Raw genomic sequence first — 14,714 nt, forward strand, 5'->3', positions numbered from 1 at the left:
AAAATACTATTGGGTGGAATCAATAAAAGCTGCAGCCAGAATGTTCTACAGGTTAGCAGTCTAATGCAGGAAAGTTCATTTTAGATCGATCTAAATGGGAATTTTTTTGTAAAGAATATAGTGTAACCTTTTGCAAATGCGTAGCTGGCTTTATTGGTTAAAAGAGAAGGTCTGGAGCATGGAGCTGTTCATTTGCAGACACAATGTAGGCAGTAATGGAACAATTTCTCTGCTCCTGCTTTACCTGTGTGCCTAAATCCCAGCTTGCATGAAAACTTCAGGGGATCAAAAGATGTCATGTTCAAGAGAAATTTGATGTTTGGCCTCTGTGAAACAACATGCACACTAAAGCTTTGTATGAAGTGGTTACTGGGAGAGGGAAAGAGGGATGCATCTGGCTAGCATGAGAAAACAAGCTTTAAGGTCTTGCTTCCCACCTTTGGCTTCAGTGGTGAGAGCAATGGGCAGCTATAGCTATCAATTGCATGGAAGTAGTGCTAGTGGGGCCAGCACAGGTATGAGTAACAGAGAAGGGGGCTGTACCCTACAGCTGTGACATCTTTTGCTGGAGCTTCAGTGAAAACCTGTAAGGAAGCCTGAAAGCAGAGTCCATTCTTGGCTACGTAGGGATACAATGTGCTTTTCCTCAACGCTTTAATATATCCAAAGGGAAGACAGGTATTCCTAGCACCTGTTTGAAGAGGAAGGAAGCAGAAAGCCTGACAGCTTTCTAAGGTTCATAGGAATGTGTAAGGGAAAGGCTGAGCACTTGTAGAAGCTATTGCCAGGCTGTGTTTCTCTTCTACCGAGTTAAAGAACTTGCAGCATGGTTGAATCATCTCTCTATTCTCTTGGCTTCTCTGTGCGGCAGCAAGAATGATGGTGTATTTCTAGATTGCCCCTTTTGTGGCAGGTATGACTGCAGTAGCATCTGTCTGCTACTCCTCCTTTATCTATGAGTTGTATCTTGTAAGTGGTCCTGTTGGCTATTGTGGGACTACGCACAGTACAAAATACTTGATCTGAATACTGATATTACAATCTGCCTCACAGCATGCCAGTTCTTTGAAGGGGGAAGGCAATATGTCCACTTCCTGAACTCCCAATGTGTACCAGTGAAACTGGAATAATCTACTAGGTTTACTAATAGGCCAAATATTTATAAAAACTGAGTATAATTATTTAATTTGAGCAGGCAAATATAAACCGATATAATGTCTTGCTTTTGTGCATTCCTTTTTCCCTTTGTTAATCAGACAGACCTAGAATTCTTTCCAGCAGTAAGCCATCTCCCTGATCAGTTATCGTCCCCTAAGCCAGGTGTGCCCTGGGTGCATATGGAATATTTAAGAAATCTTTTCACCCTTAAAGAGATCTCTAAGTGACTAGCAAGAATGAAAAGATGAAATGGGCATTTTACTAAAAAGGAGTGTTAAAAATTAAATTCAAAATAAGTGAGCAGTTCTTTACTGCTAGTTTTCTGTAAAGAAAAATAGTGTTGAAGATGATTGAATAATTTTAATTTGAAATGCACCCCATAAATGTTAAAAAATTTAATCCTAAAATCAAGAAGCGGATGCCAATATAGAACTTTTAAATGAACAGATTAAGCCAAGTCTTTCATCCATGACTACAAATAACAACATCTGACTAGGCCAGTAGCTTTTGAAAGGACCACTGGTACAGTCTTTATTTGATGTATTTTATAAACATATTGAGGGTCCTGCAAAAAAAACCACCACTGCATTCCATGTAAGCTCAGACTTTTTTTTTTTTTTTTGTGCTCTTATGCTGTTAAATGCACTCTCTCCTTTGCGGACTTAGTCTTTATGTCTTCTTCCTTATTAAGAGCTCAGACACTTAACTTGATAACTTCACAAGCATCAGCTCAGCTATAGTAACTGGCTCCCTGCACATTTTCAGTATGGTACGAGTGCAAATTTAAATGTCTTTGTTTGAGCTAACAGTTTTCATATGTAGGTGGCCAAAATCATGCAGATACACTGTGACTGCTGCTCAGCTGAATAGTAACTCATTAAGCTATGGGAATATAGCTGTCTGTATGATCTTTGAATTCATGACTGATAGATTTGTATACTTTTTTTTTTTTTCTCCATATTGGGCCTCCTTTCTGCATTGAGCTGCTCATACTTCTAATTAGGAGTAGCAAATAATAATTGCATATTTATTTAATTCTTTGGGCTTCCTACTCCATTTCCTCCATACCTGGTTTCCTTGCTGGGAATGATGAATCAGACACTTTGTAGAAAGAATGATTGTTAGAGGCTAGCAAGACTATTAGAGCTGGTACAATGAGCTAAGACAATGTTAAGCTGTATCAGTTTTGGTCTTCCTAACAATCTGTGTTTTGTATGGGTATTTATTTCACTTGTGAATGACAATTTAGTGAAGCTAGAATTTAGCAGAAAGTTGAGAAGCAAATAGAATGGGCTATCAATTACACAGGATGAATGGCAGATTGCTAATAGAGGCTGAAATGAGGATTGCAAATTTTTTGCAATTTATTTGCAGTTTGAAGGATTTATCTTCTTAACTTCAGTCCTTTGACATATGGATCCATCTTAAAAGAAAATAAAAACCATACTGAGAATATTTTTAGTAATAGAGACCAAAATGACACTGGACAGTCTTTATACCATTTTTACAAGTTGTTCTCATTACAGTCTTAAGGCTATAATGCTGTCATGATATTCCTTGGATAATGACCTCCTATTGGTGTACTCCAGCTGATGAAACCCATTTGTCTGTTTTTTATAAGATGTGCATTCAAATTTTCTCCACTTTTATTAAATCTCTACTGATTGTGGCTGCCATAAGTTTCTGTGAGTGGGAAGAATCTGATCAAATCTGTATTGTTGAGAGGTATATTTTAAGATGACATGTTTATATTAAGGTTGTAATACGTTACCACTCACAAAACTCAGAGTCCACAGCTGGGAAAGGTGGCCTTTAGGTGAAGGGTGAAACTGTAGCTTCTGGCAAGAACAGTGGTTGATGGCAGAGCCCTATTCTGGTCTGATGCTTAGCCCAGGTAATTCCCCTGTCTCATGGCTTGCTAGCCTGTTTCAAGATCTAAGTCGTGACTACTTAGGTAAATTAGTTAAATGTGAAGAACTTACACGCCTTCAATATGCAGATGTTATGCATTTCTAGTTATTCTTTATCTCATGCAAAAATGCCACTGCTACGAAGATTGCCAGGGGTTGGATGAAGCACATTCATGGGTGTAAACCAACTGAAGGTGAAACTAAGAATTAAGTAATACTGATGGGCACAGTAAAGTATTTTGAGACATTTGCAGATTTGATGTGACCTTGGTAGAAGGTGATAGCTACGGTTAATAAATCTGGGCTATAGCTTGCTGTCATGTAGCAGGAGCTTTCTACCTTGCTCTTGGTGGACCACAGCTTGACTTTACTGCTCAGTTTTCTGTTGCTCCTTACCTGGTCTAGACCAGTGCTGTATGTATATTGGTATATCTTCAGTACTTAGGAGGTTCTGCCAGTTAAAAAACGTTGCAACAGACCTCAGCAATAGAAGCACTGAACTCAGTTGTCTGGTGCCTTCTGGCAGAGTTTTGGAGTTAAGTCTTGTTTCTTACCTTCAGTAGGTTCCATGGCATGAATTCAGGATAACCGGGTGATTGCTTAAACCTTTGGGATAAAGAACACTGCTGGTATTTATGTAAAGATAAGGACTGCTTTTAAGGGAGACAATTTCTGCAAGTAGTGGTTGAAGATTGTGGAACGAATTGAATGTGACTTCTGCCTTCCCCCATGGATAGTCACATTTCTTTGAACTTGCCTTCTTTTTTTCAAAAAAGAGTTCTTGCAGCTCTGTTGCACTGCAAGATCTCTTATGGCAGAAGTTTATAATGTATTTCTTGTCTAGCCTTCAGAAGAGGGAAAGAGAAAATGACCAAATTTGTCTCCAGTGTAGTCATGCTGTGTAATGTATTAATAAACAGAACTCAGAAATAAGTGTTCAACACACCAGGAATTTTTGTGCAGCATTTCTCTTTGTTACTAGTGGCCATTCATGTATCCTCTGCATGAATTCAGTTGTTTTTTTCATTTGTTTAAGGTGGAATTAATGGTAGATTTCAACTTCAAATACTTTTAAATCCACTGAGTTAACTCACATCTCTTAATATTTGAAGCAGAATTTTTTTGTGTTTTTTCCCTTTTGAAACTTCTTTAAACCTGTGTAAAATCACTTCATTTGCTGGCAACAATAAATCTCAGAATTATCTTAAACATTTCTAGGCTGGAATTTGAGATGCAACCCATGAAGTTACTTTGTTTCACATTGATCTGCATACTATCAAGACCCTGTGACACTGTTCCCTGCTGATATAAATAGAGAGCTAGTCAAATCAGTGGAATTTCTCTCCTTGATGCTGACACATAATCTAATATTTCTATTCAACTCTAAGTAAGTTTTATCGACATGAAAAAATGTTTGGTGCAATTTAACTTAAGAAAAAACAAAGACTTCCAGTACCAAGTCAAATACTTTTAAAGGTTTTCCTGTCTCTTCACTCTCATATAAATAAACAATCCATCTATCCGCAAATACAAGTGCCTAGGGTCTTCTATAACATCAGTCTCTAGCCATGACTTTTCCTGTTAAATTAGTAGATGTTCCAGACTGTTGTCAAAGACATGCTGGCACTACTTCAAAAATCAGGAATAATGCATCTCTGTTAGTGCAAGAAGCAAAAGTGATATTAACTTGATCCTAAAACCAGTAACGAGGGCAAAAGGATAAATAATACTATAAAGTGTTTATGTGGGCTTTAATAATATTGAAAATGAAATTAACCTAATCAGTGTGCTGAAATGGGATTTGCAGGATTCTTACAGGCGTGCTGTATGGTCACCAGTTGCTTCTCTAGGTAATTTACAAGGCTTCCTGCTGTTTGATGAAGCACAGGTGCTAAGGCTGTCATCCAAGGCAATAACTTATTAGCTTTTGTGGTACTATAGACCTCATGTAACTAGCACTAAATCAAGTGTGTTTATAGAGGAATAATGTTTTGCAATGATGACCCATGGAGACCCTTTAGCTTTTCTTGCCCTTTTACCATTGCTGTTGTTTTTTGTCATCTCTCATCATTATTTTGAAATCCATGAGATTCACTTTATGTCTTAATTTCTTAGCAATGAAGGTTGCTTTACTGTAGTTTTATTGCTATTGATTTTCTGTTGATATGTCACATCACTAAGGAGTCTAAAGTAATATTGAGAAGGTGAGATACCCCAGGGCAAATGAGATCACTGAGAAATTCAGATGGCTGCAGCAAATCTCTTTCATTGTGCCAGTCTCTGGTAGTCTGTACCATCTTTCTGAGCAACGCTGGCATGTAGTAAAAATATGGCTCAGTTGTAGTTTGGAACATATTATCGACAGAGTTTTTCTTCAAGGAAATTCACTCAAAGGTTTCATCCTCCAGTTTTTGTGACAGTGACTATCAATCAAAGTCACTGCCTGTTGATTATCTGCGTACCCTTTGAATAGACTAGAGAAATCCTTAATTACTATTAAATGCTTGCCAAGCATGGACATAAGGGGGAAAAAAATCAGTCAGTCAAGGTGCAGGTCTAGTGTAGACACTGAATTATAATGAGAGGACACTTGGGAAAAGTAAATGAAATAAAATAAAATGAATTAGTTGGAAAAGCAGAGGTAATACACAGGGGGGAAAAGAAGATTTGACAGGAGAGCAGAGACTTTATTTTTATGGCCCTGGGTGCAAGCTCCTTTCCATCTTGTGATCTAATATCCCTGTCTGTAATTATAGTGATTGCATGTTGGGAAGGGAGCCTACTAAAAGAATGATTTTTGTCTTACTTTATTTTGGGACTTTTTGGTTACAAACAAATGAACACAGTTCTCAGTCTTTGCTCTTCATTAGTGTTCTTTCCTCCTTTGTTTTCTCAGGTTGAAGTAGCTTGGGTTGTTTTTTTGATAATAAGCTTGTGTAAGTGGGGCCATACTGTGCCAAAAACCGAAGTCTTCTGTAGCCTAGAAGAGCCCACTGAACTGATGTGCAGTTTTTGTGCATTGTTTGTTTTGGTTTGGTTTGGTTTGTTTTTTTTTTTTTTAAAGAAACTACAGAGATATTCAGAAATAAAGGAAAACAGGTCAAGTCTAATATTTGAGGTTCTCATTTAGATTGACATTTCTTCTCCAAGGCATGTACTGAGTCAGTGAGCCACTAGCACAGTTTCAGATAAGGTGTGACCCAAAGATCAAATGAATAGGTTCTGCTGATCTATTCTGTCCCAAGTTGTGGGGTCAGATCAGGTGACTTTGCCCCGTCCTCATAGCTGGGAGCTCTTGGAGCCATGCTGCAGAGATACACGGAGTTGTTCAAGAGAGGGTCAGGTGAGCTAGTGGCCCCTGTTGGGTAAGTGCTGATACCAGGTTATATGTTAATGTCATCTTGCTTTACAACTCAAATAGCTTTGCTACAGCTTTTATTCAATAAATTGGTTGCTACAACACATCCCTACTCTGTAACAGAGCTGGGTTTTAGTATCCTGCTTGGGAGAAGTTGATTTCCATCCTTTACCTCCTTTGCTGCCATGAGGAAAGCATATGGGATAGATAGAGAGGGATTTTGGGTGTGTGCGACATTTCAGTCACAGTTGCGTTTCACATGCAGGTATTAGGATTTTTTACATCTGTTTTCTTTGTATTTTATGTGTCTTTAAACATGACTTTTAACTCAGACTGGATGGATAGATGCTCAAAAGAAATGGAGAAACAAATACTAAATGAAGTTATAGGAAAAAGGCAAACATGCACAACAAGATGTTTATTGAAAACAAAAATATATCATCTCCCCATTCATAGAGTGCTGCTGAGGTATGAACAATTACGAGTTATAAATAGGAGGTTGCTACTGAGTGCTACAAGGAACTAAGTTATACTTCTTGGTCAGAAAGAGACATCAAATGTAATGAGAGCCAACTGAAAGGTATTTGAGACTTTGCTCTTTTGCTGTTTGGAGTGAAACCAGATTTTGAGTTGTAAAAGAAGTCCATAAGCATAATTCACTGAAATGAGAGGGTGATAAAAGACCTTTTGCTTTCTTTTTTCTAGGATAAATTACACTCAAATGTACAGGAATGTTCTTTTCTAGTTTGAGAGTAAGTGGGCTTGTATAATAAACATTTCTTTAACATTCAGCTACTTTAGCCCAGACAGCTCAATTAGGGCTGTGCAGTAAAATACAACTTCTGTGCACTTTGTGAGCACTTAATGTGACTGAAAGCCTGTTAGCAAGAAATCTCATAGAAAATAGGTCCTGTCAAGTGTTTAAGGAAATTGAATTGGCATATATTTAACTCACAGATCTGAAAAGCAAGAGATTTCTGGATGCTAAGTAATTTAACTATATTGTCATATTTGACTTCTCCCGTTAGAGTCTCCTTTATTCATTATTTTTAATACATTAAGAGCTGTGAAAAAGGGGATGGAAGTCACTCACACAAGCTGACAAAAGCAGAAAATATAAAATTAAGCTTGACAACGTTTTCCTCATTTCATAGTTACCCATAAAATCCAGTCTCCTCAGTTGAGTGATGGGCTAATGTTTTTCAGCCATGTGTTCTCTGAAAAAGAAAAGAACACATTTTCCTTCCTAAGGCTTTTTGAGTGTTCTGATAACACAGAAAAAAATATTTTGTTACATTTATATAGCATTTTATCTATACCAGAACTTAATTATCTGTAGCATAGTTTTAATTCATCATAACATATTCTTCTCTGAAACACTGTTGCTGTTGTCCTACAGTTAGGCCAGGAATTACTGGTTGGCTGTAGCCACTACTCCATGAATGCTGATTCTGATTTGCTTTTACTAAGTCGTGTGTTACTTTGGACAAAGACAGTCTCCAAGAGGACTTTCTCATCTTTAGCTATCTGAAAAAGCAGGTATCTCATTTATTCAGTGGTGAACAGATAGGTGTCAGCAATTCTGTATCATAACATTTGTTTTGGGATGGGATAAATTGCCCTCTGGAGATGCCTGTTTCTTGCTGTTGACTCTAAGGAGAGCCTAGAGGGCTTGCCTAGCCTATTGGTATAACTTCAGGTAGACAAAGTAAGAAAAGTCAGACTTCTCTGTTTACTTTTCATCATGAAAAACTTGAGGTTTGGTGTGGAAAAATAAGGCTAATGCTGAAGAGCTGCTTTCAGGCATAACTAAGGATTTGGCCCTTTATAGAGCAAGTATTTCAAAATAAGTGTCAGAATCTTTAAAAGAAAATAAATTATATCATACTACCTATTCTAGGAACAGCACACTACCTAATTCTGTTATTTTGCCTGGTGAAGATGGAGATGAGATTCATAAATTGGTACCAATTGCGTGCCTGCTAGGTGGGAGCTGGCAAATGAGGTGACTTTCTATCTTGTAAATTATACCTAGTTGTGTTAAATACACATTTAATTCTAAAGAAAGGCGTGGGCAGGCAGGCTATTGTTACTACTTTAGACGAGACTTATTCCAAATGTTTTGAATGATCAAAATTGAAGTGACATTTTGGGTCATCCTTATCACCGTGTATAACTGATGATTTACTCTCAAGAGACTACATAGTTAGAGATATCTGTTAACTGTCTTCTACTCAGACAGGATGGATTTTACACCAATGATAATAAACAATAAGAGGACTCATTTTTGTTATGGATCAAATAACCATCTGCAGGCAGCCAATGTTACTTTTATAATTGCCATTGTGGCATAAATGTCTTAGGCACTGTATATAACGTGAGATAGATGCTCAGCAAGTGCTGATGATAGTTCATGCTGATATAGCTTGAGGATGCCAGATCCATCTTGTCATAGTGAGAAATTGCTATTCGCTTTAGGGCAGAGAGCGGATAGGAAAATCAAAGTTTGAGATGCTATTTTAAAACAGTAGCACTTCCAAATGTATTTGCAATTTACATTTTCTAATTCACAAACAATAGGAATACAGAGATATTTTGGCAAATATTATTTTTTAAAAGGAAGATCAAGTGATTATGAAGGCACTTTTAATTTTCCTCTTTTATTGCTCAGCAGGGAAATCATCAACACTTCTGAGTGAAAGTAAATATTGAAATGCTGCAATTTTCTTTTGAAGAACCAGTCAAATATTTACTGTTGTATATAGTGCCCTGTTTTTCATTACTTGCCAGAATACCTTGTTTATTGAATGCTTCAATTATACATTGAGGAAGGTGATTTTGTGTTATGGTAAGCAGTTTAAACATTGTACTGTTGAAAATAGTAGTTGAAGGCTAATAGAAATGGATTTAAAAATGGATCAAATAGGCTAGCCTGCTGTCTGCTGGTGCTGCTCTGACTCACAAATGCTGCTGTTTTGCTAATGAAGCTTGGCTGACTTATAATAATCATTCTGTTTCCTTACAAGGGAGTAGACACACCACCACTTTTTCTTCTTAATGAGTTCACTTTACTATGAACATCAAGTGGCATTATAACCTGTAATGATTTTATTACAATTAACTACTTTTGATCTTGTTCAGCATGTTCCTGAAGAAACGCTTGGGCAAGTCATTACTATTTTTACACGCAAGTCCTACATGCAAAGGTTTTAAAGCAAGAATAAAGGGCCATTTTACTGTTGGGCATTTAAATCCAGATGTAGGTGTTGAAATGAAGCTAGGAATGATTGTATAACATGGGCGCTGTTTTGAAGAGCTCTAGAAAGGATATGTGAGCTCTAAATGAGGTTAGAATGGACACTTGTTGGCTGTTGTACAGTTTGTAGCTCTGTTACATGCAAATGATGTTGATCAACTGGGTGAGGTCCTTACATTTGGTCCCTTAGTTCTGTTCAGTGTTTGATTCTGAGAGAGAAACGTGTGCACCCATGTTACTTTTATCTAGTGTAACAGTATTTGATAGTCAGAAACAGCTTAGATCTTCGAATCACTTAACTTTTAGCACTACGCTGACATGCCTAAACTGAGAACTTTGTTGTCTCCCGCTCCCTCTGTAGTCACTTAAAGGAGGTAAGCACACTCCAAAAGCCATTCATTCCTTTGAAAATCTGAATTGCTTTCTGAAAGTGTCTGTCTCTAATGGTTATAGACGGAGCTTATGGTTATTGCACACCTACCTTTGGTATCTCGGTTAAGTGTGATGAATCTGAACCTCAGAGCTGTAGGATTCACACTGAATGATAGTCTCTTCTCTAAATGTAATCCGAAAATCAATGGAAATCCATAGTATTTACCAGAGCTTGATGGAGATGCTAGGAGATTTTTCAGAGTAGCTTTGAGGTGTGGTTTAATTTTGCAGTAAATCTAGTAAAAATTGTATACCAATCCAGTAAAGATTCTATACCCTAAAGGCATTTGCAGGAAGCCATTATGGATCTTGTAGCTGAAACTGTGTACGTGCCTACCACTGAGAGTAAAATACTGATTTAGACAGGTATGACATTTATTTTGTGCAGAGACAAATCATAGGATAAGATAGAAGGCTGAATGTCTTGCTTTTGACACTAGCTGAGACCATGGATGTCCTGATGCATCCAAGTTACCACGACATAGCTATAGCCACAATGACCAAAAAGATCTTAAGTGATGCTGAGGAAGATATTAAAGAAATTGGCTTCAAAGATTCTCAGAGCATGATGAAGGCAGTGCCACGATTTTATTTGTATATTTGCAAATTTAAATTAATGGACAGTTCACTGAAAGGGGAAGAGTCCTCTAATTTGTCTGCTAAGACTCAGTGAGGAGCCCAAGATACCAGGCTACTAGATGAAAGAAACAATGAAATAAGGTTTCACAAGAATAGAAGCAAATAATAATCTGGAACTAGAAAGATAGGGAATTCTTTGGGAAGAAAAATAAAGCACCAAGACTTGTATAACTGCACCTCTTAGCAAGTGCAAGGACATGCCTCTTAAAGGTAGAGTTGGGTCCATTATTAGTGGAGTGAGAGGAATATTCTGTATGGTGCAGATGTCCCTTATCAGTGCTTACAGTGTGTTTCTTAAGGTATTCTAAGTGTTTAACAAAGCTCAAGCTGCAATAACGCTTAAAACCAAAGCAACAAGAATTGTGACTCCCTAACAACGTTCCCTGTTGATGCTGCAGATTTCTTGGCTGGAAGCTGATAGAGAATTAAAGCTACTTTAGAAATAGCACTGACTGCCCTCCACTTGCTCTCCTGGCTGAGGGATAAGGGAGAGCAGTAGGAGACTGACGTGCTTCTGTGCCAACTCCTTTGTGCTACTGGGGCAAAGGTTCCTGTTCATAATTTAAGCCCCTGCTAAGAGGGCTGGTAGAGTATAAACATTTCTGTGTTTTTTACAAAGCCTAGTTAAAATGAGTTTGTGTATAACTGATTCCTCTGATGTTTTTCAAAAGGTAGTATTTAAGTAAAGGTACTCATTTTGTGAAAACAAATAGAACAGCCATAGAGACAGGGTTTTCTGTAAATATGTATGAAGATGATGCCACTTTATAAACAGTAATACTAGATAATTGATAATTTTATACATAATCAGCGCTGTCATTGAGCTAAACAAAGCCCTTCAGAAATTAGACATGAGCAACTGCTTCATCATAGCAGGAAATCGAATAGGAAGGGTTCAGGTTCAGTCCCTAAAGGGTAACCTAAGAGTTGAGTTGCTGAAGTATGATTGGTAGACCAGGTTGTTATTTTAAAGAGTTCATTCAGTCTATTAGACCACATATGTAGATGCATTCCAAACCCAACCATTCAGGTGGAGCAGTCCCCCTCAGAAGTGCAGGGTGTGAGTGTGCAAAAAACCTTAGTTTTGAAAGCAAACTGCTCTGTTTAAATTAACATTCTTTCCTTAAACATAATATACATACTTTACAAACATCTGGAATTCCTAGTATTTTAAAGCTCTTACAAAACCCTTATGAAGTGATATTAATGGCAAATTTTAGTAAGATACAAAAGCATTTTCTAGAATTCAGATGTAAAAATGTCTTGCGTGCCAGTCACCTCCAGGATTTGTTGCATTTGTCTTTAGGAAGACTACTGGCATGTGTAAGCGGATCCATTTCCAGGGCTATAGAATCACAGAACCTAGGTTGGAAGGGACCTCAAATGACGTCTGGCTAAAGCAGGTTATTCCAGTCCAACTTGAATATACATATATTTGAAGCAGACAAAAACATTTAGAAATACTGGAAAAAAACCTCACCATTCCTTAGTGAGACCTGAGTTCAAGGTACTGTTTTTCTAACTGCAGCTGCCATGAGAATCTCTGATCTTTAGAAAACCTGCTTCTTTGCCCTTCTTAAAGGATATCATTACAGTGGCAGAGAAAATCAAAACCTGCTGCTCAGCAAGTGAAAAAAAAAAATCAGTGTGCTATATTTTGATTCTTTTTCTGGTGGTAGAAAAAAATCACTCATCACCAAATTCCTGAGGTAGAAAGTTAAATAATTTTAATCTGGATGTGAGTTAACATCACAGTCTTCAGATAGAATCTACAGATAAAGTATACTTCCAAGGATATGCTGAGAAATACTTTAATGTGGAATAAAGGTGCAGATTCTTGCCCTATGCTACTGCTAACTTACCTTCAGCAAATTTTTGAAAACCATGATCAAAATCTATTGCCAACCTTAAAAACTGAGTTGACCTCTGGGATGCAAATTTATCTTGTGTAAAAGGTAAATATTAGGAAATTATCTTTCTGTCTGTAATTAAGCTAGCTGGAGTTCTTTGGGTGGAAAAACACTAGACAACCCTGAGCCAAAGCCTACTAGAGCCAATGGGAAAACTAACCAGATGCAATAGGTTTTGGATTGGTTCCTCTAAGTGCAAAACACAGCTATTAGTTGCCAATAAAAGACAACAAAACCTGCAACAGGGAGCTGAAATCATCAGCTCATTCACGGGTCAGTTTAAGTCCAATTCTAAGAATAGATAGTTTTCATAAGCTCAGAGAAGTCTCCAGAATGGTGAAAAATTTATTCCGAGCCCTGACTTTTAGATCTTTTCTTGGGAGAGAAGGATACAACACACAGGTTATTTATGGCAATATGTAATTTATATTTCCTGTGTTATATGAAACATAAACTTTATTTTTTGAGTTACTGAAGGATACTTAAATTCATATGGAAGCAAAGATTTTTTTTTTTTCCTAAAGCATTTATTTCTTTTCTGAACTGGCTGAGCCATTTCTCTTGACACCTATTGAGCTGACTTGAAAAGGAATATTGAAAACAAAGCCTCCAAGATGGCATATACCAGGATTAGAGGCAGAACAAATAATGCAGAGTAATGCAATCAGAATTAGAAGGAATTGTTTCACTCGAGACTAGGCCAGCAGATGGCAAATAGAGTTCAATGTAGAGAAATGTAAGATAATTAAAGTTGAAGGAACTAAATAATCTGGGGAATACCTGCTAAGTGGAACAATCATCCAGCACAATGATCAAGAAAAAGACTTGGGGATTATTGTGGAAAAAATTGTTGAAACCATGGTCCCATCGAACAGTTTCAGTAAAATAGGCAAACTGCATATTAGGTTGTATTAGAAAAGTGAGAAGGCGTAAGGTCAAGGAAGGGTATAGTGAGCACTTACTAAAAGCTACCAAAGTTGCTGAACACTTCCATTATAAAACCTTCTTTTGACAGTGCAATACATTTACTGAAGTGGCAGAGCAGGCTGTTGAACCCTTCTTTGGTTATTTTTTTAGTTAAATTTGTTTTGTCATCCAAACTTGGGATATGTTCCTTCAGTGATTTGTGCTGTAAGAAAGTACATTGGGCTTGCTGCTGTTTTCCACCCATAGCTCTACAAATAAGGATTTCAGTGATATGGCTGGTTTGTTGTTGTTTTTAATTATTCTGGATTTTGGGCTGGATGCAAAGTTAGGTCTTGTCTGAAAGAGTATTTTCATAGGCTTACCTTGAATAGATCAGGTTAATTGGTCCTAGGTGGTCACTTGTGCTGGTTGCAGGGGGGGAATTTGTAAGCGAGTGTAAGACTATTCTAGGGCATGTTCTAGGGCATCTCTGAGAGTTTGCTATGAAATCCTATTTGTGATTTCTTTGCATGTAATTTTCAGATTGGTGTAAGGACTGCTGCTCTTAAGTTTTTGTTAAGATAACCAGCTTGCAGGAGATTGCAATGTCTTTATGAAATACCTGTAAAAAAACCCTCTAGAACACTAGGGACAGGAGGAATTTACAGTTTGAAAATTTGAGAGCCTCCCAGCAAAAGATTCCATAGTTTCCTGAAAAGATTACTTTTTAATTTACCTGATTTCTCAGAGAGGCATGTATATTCCCAAGACATTGCTGTAGATACGTTTATGAAGTCTTTAGAACTTACCAGAAAATAGGGAGGGTTGCTGGCAGGGTTTGTTTGAGAACTTGTTCTATTCTTGGTCTGAAATAGCTTTTATGCCTTTAAAAGGTTCTCTTGCAAGTGATGGTTAGGATAGGGTTATTGTGTTGTGCTATATTAAACAACTCTGACCTGTTAGTCAGGCACTGAAGGAAGCAGGTCTCTGCCTGATTCTCAATTGGCTCTGATTACAGAACAGCACACTGTATCAGAAGCAAACCGAACTACACAAATACTCTGAGAGCAAGTATAGAGCGGTTAAAAGTTTCTTCCAGAGAAGAAACGTTCCAGAAACTGCAAGGACAATCGGAGAAGTTTTAA

The sequence above is a fragment of the Harpia harpyja genome, chromosome 2 (genome assembly GCF_026419915.1).
Source record: "Harpia harpyja isolate bHarHar1 chromosome 2, bHarHar1 primary haplotype, whole genome shotgun sequence".
Classification (NCBI taxonomy): domain Eukaryota; kingdom Metazoa; phylum Chordata; class Aves; order Accipitriformes; family Accipitridae; genus Harpia; species Harpia harpyja.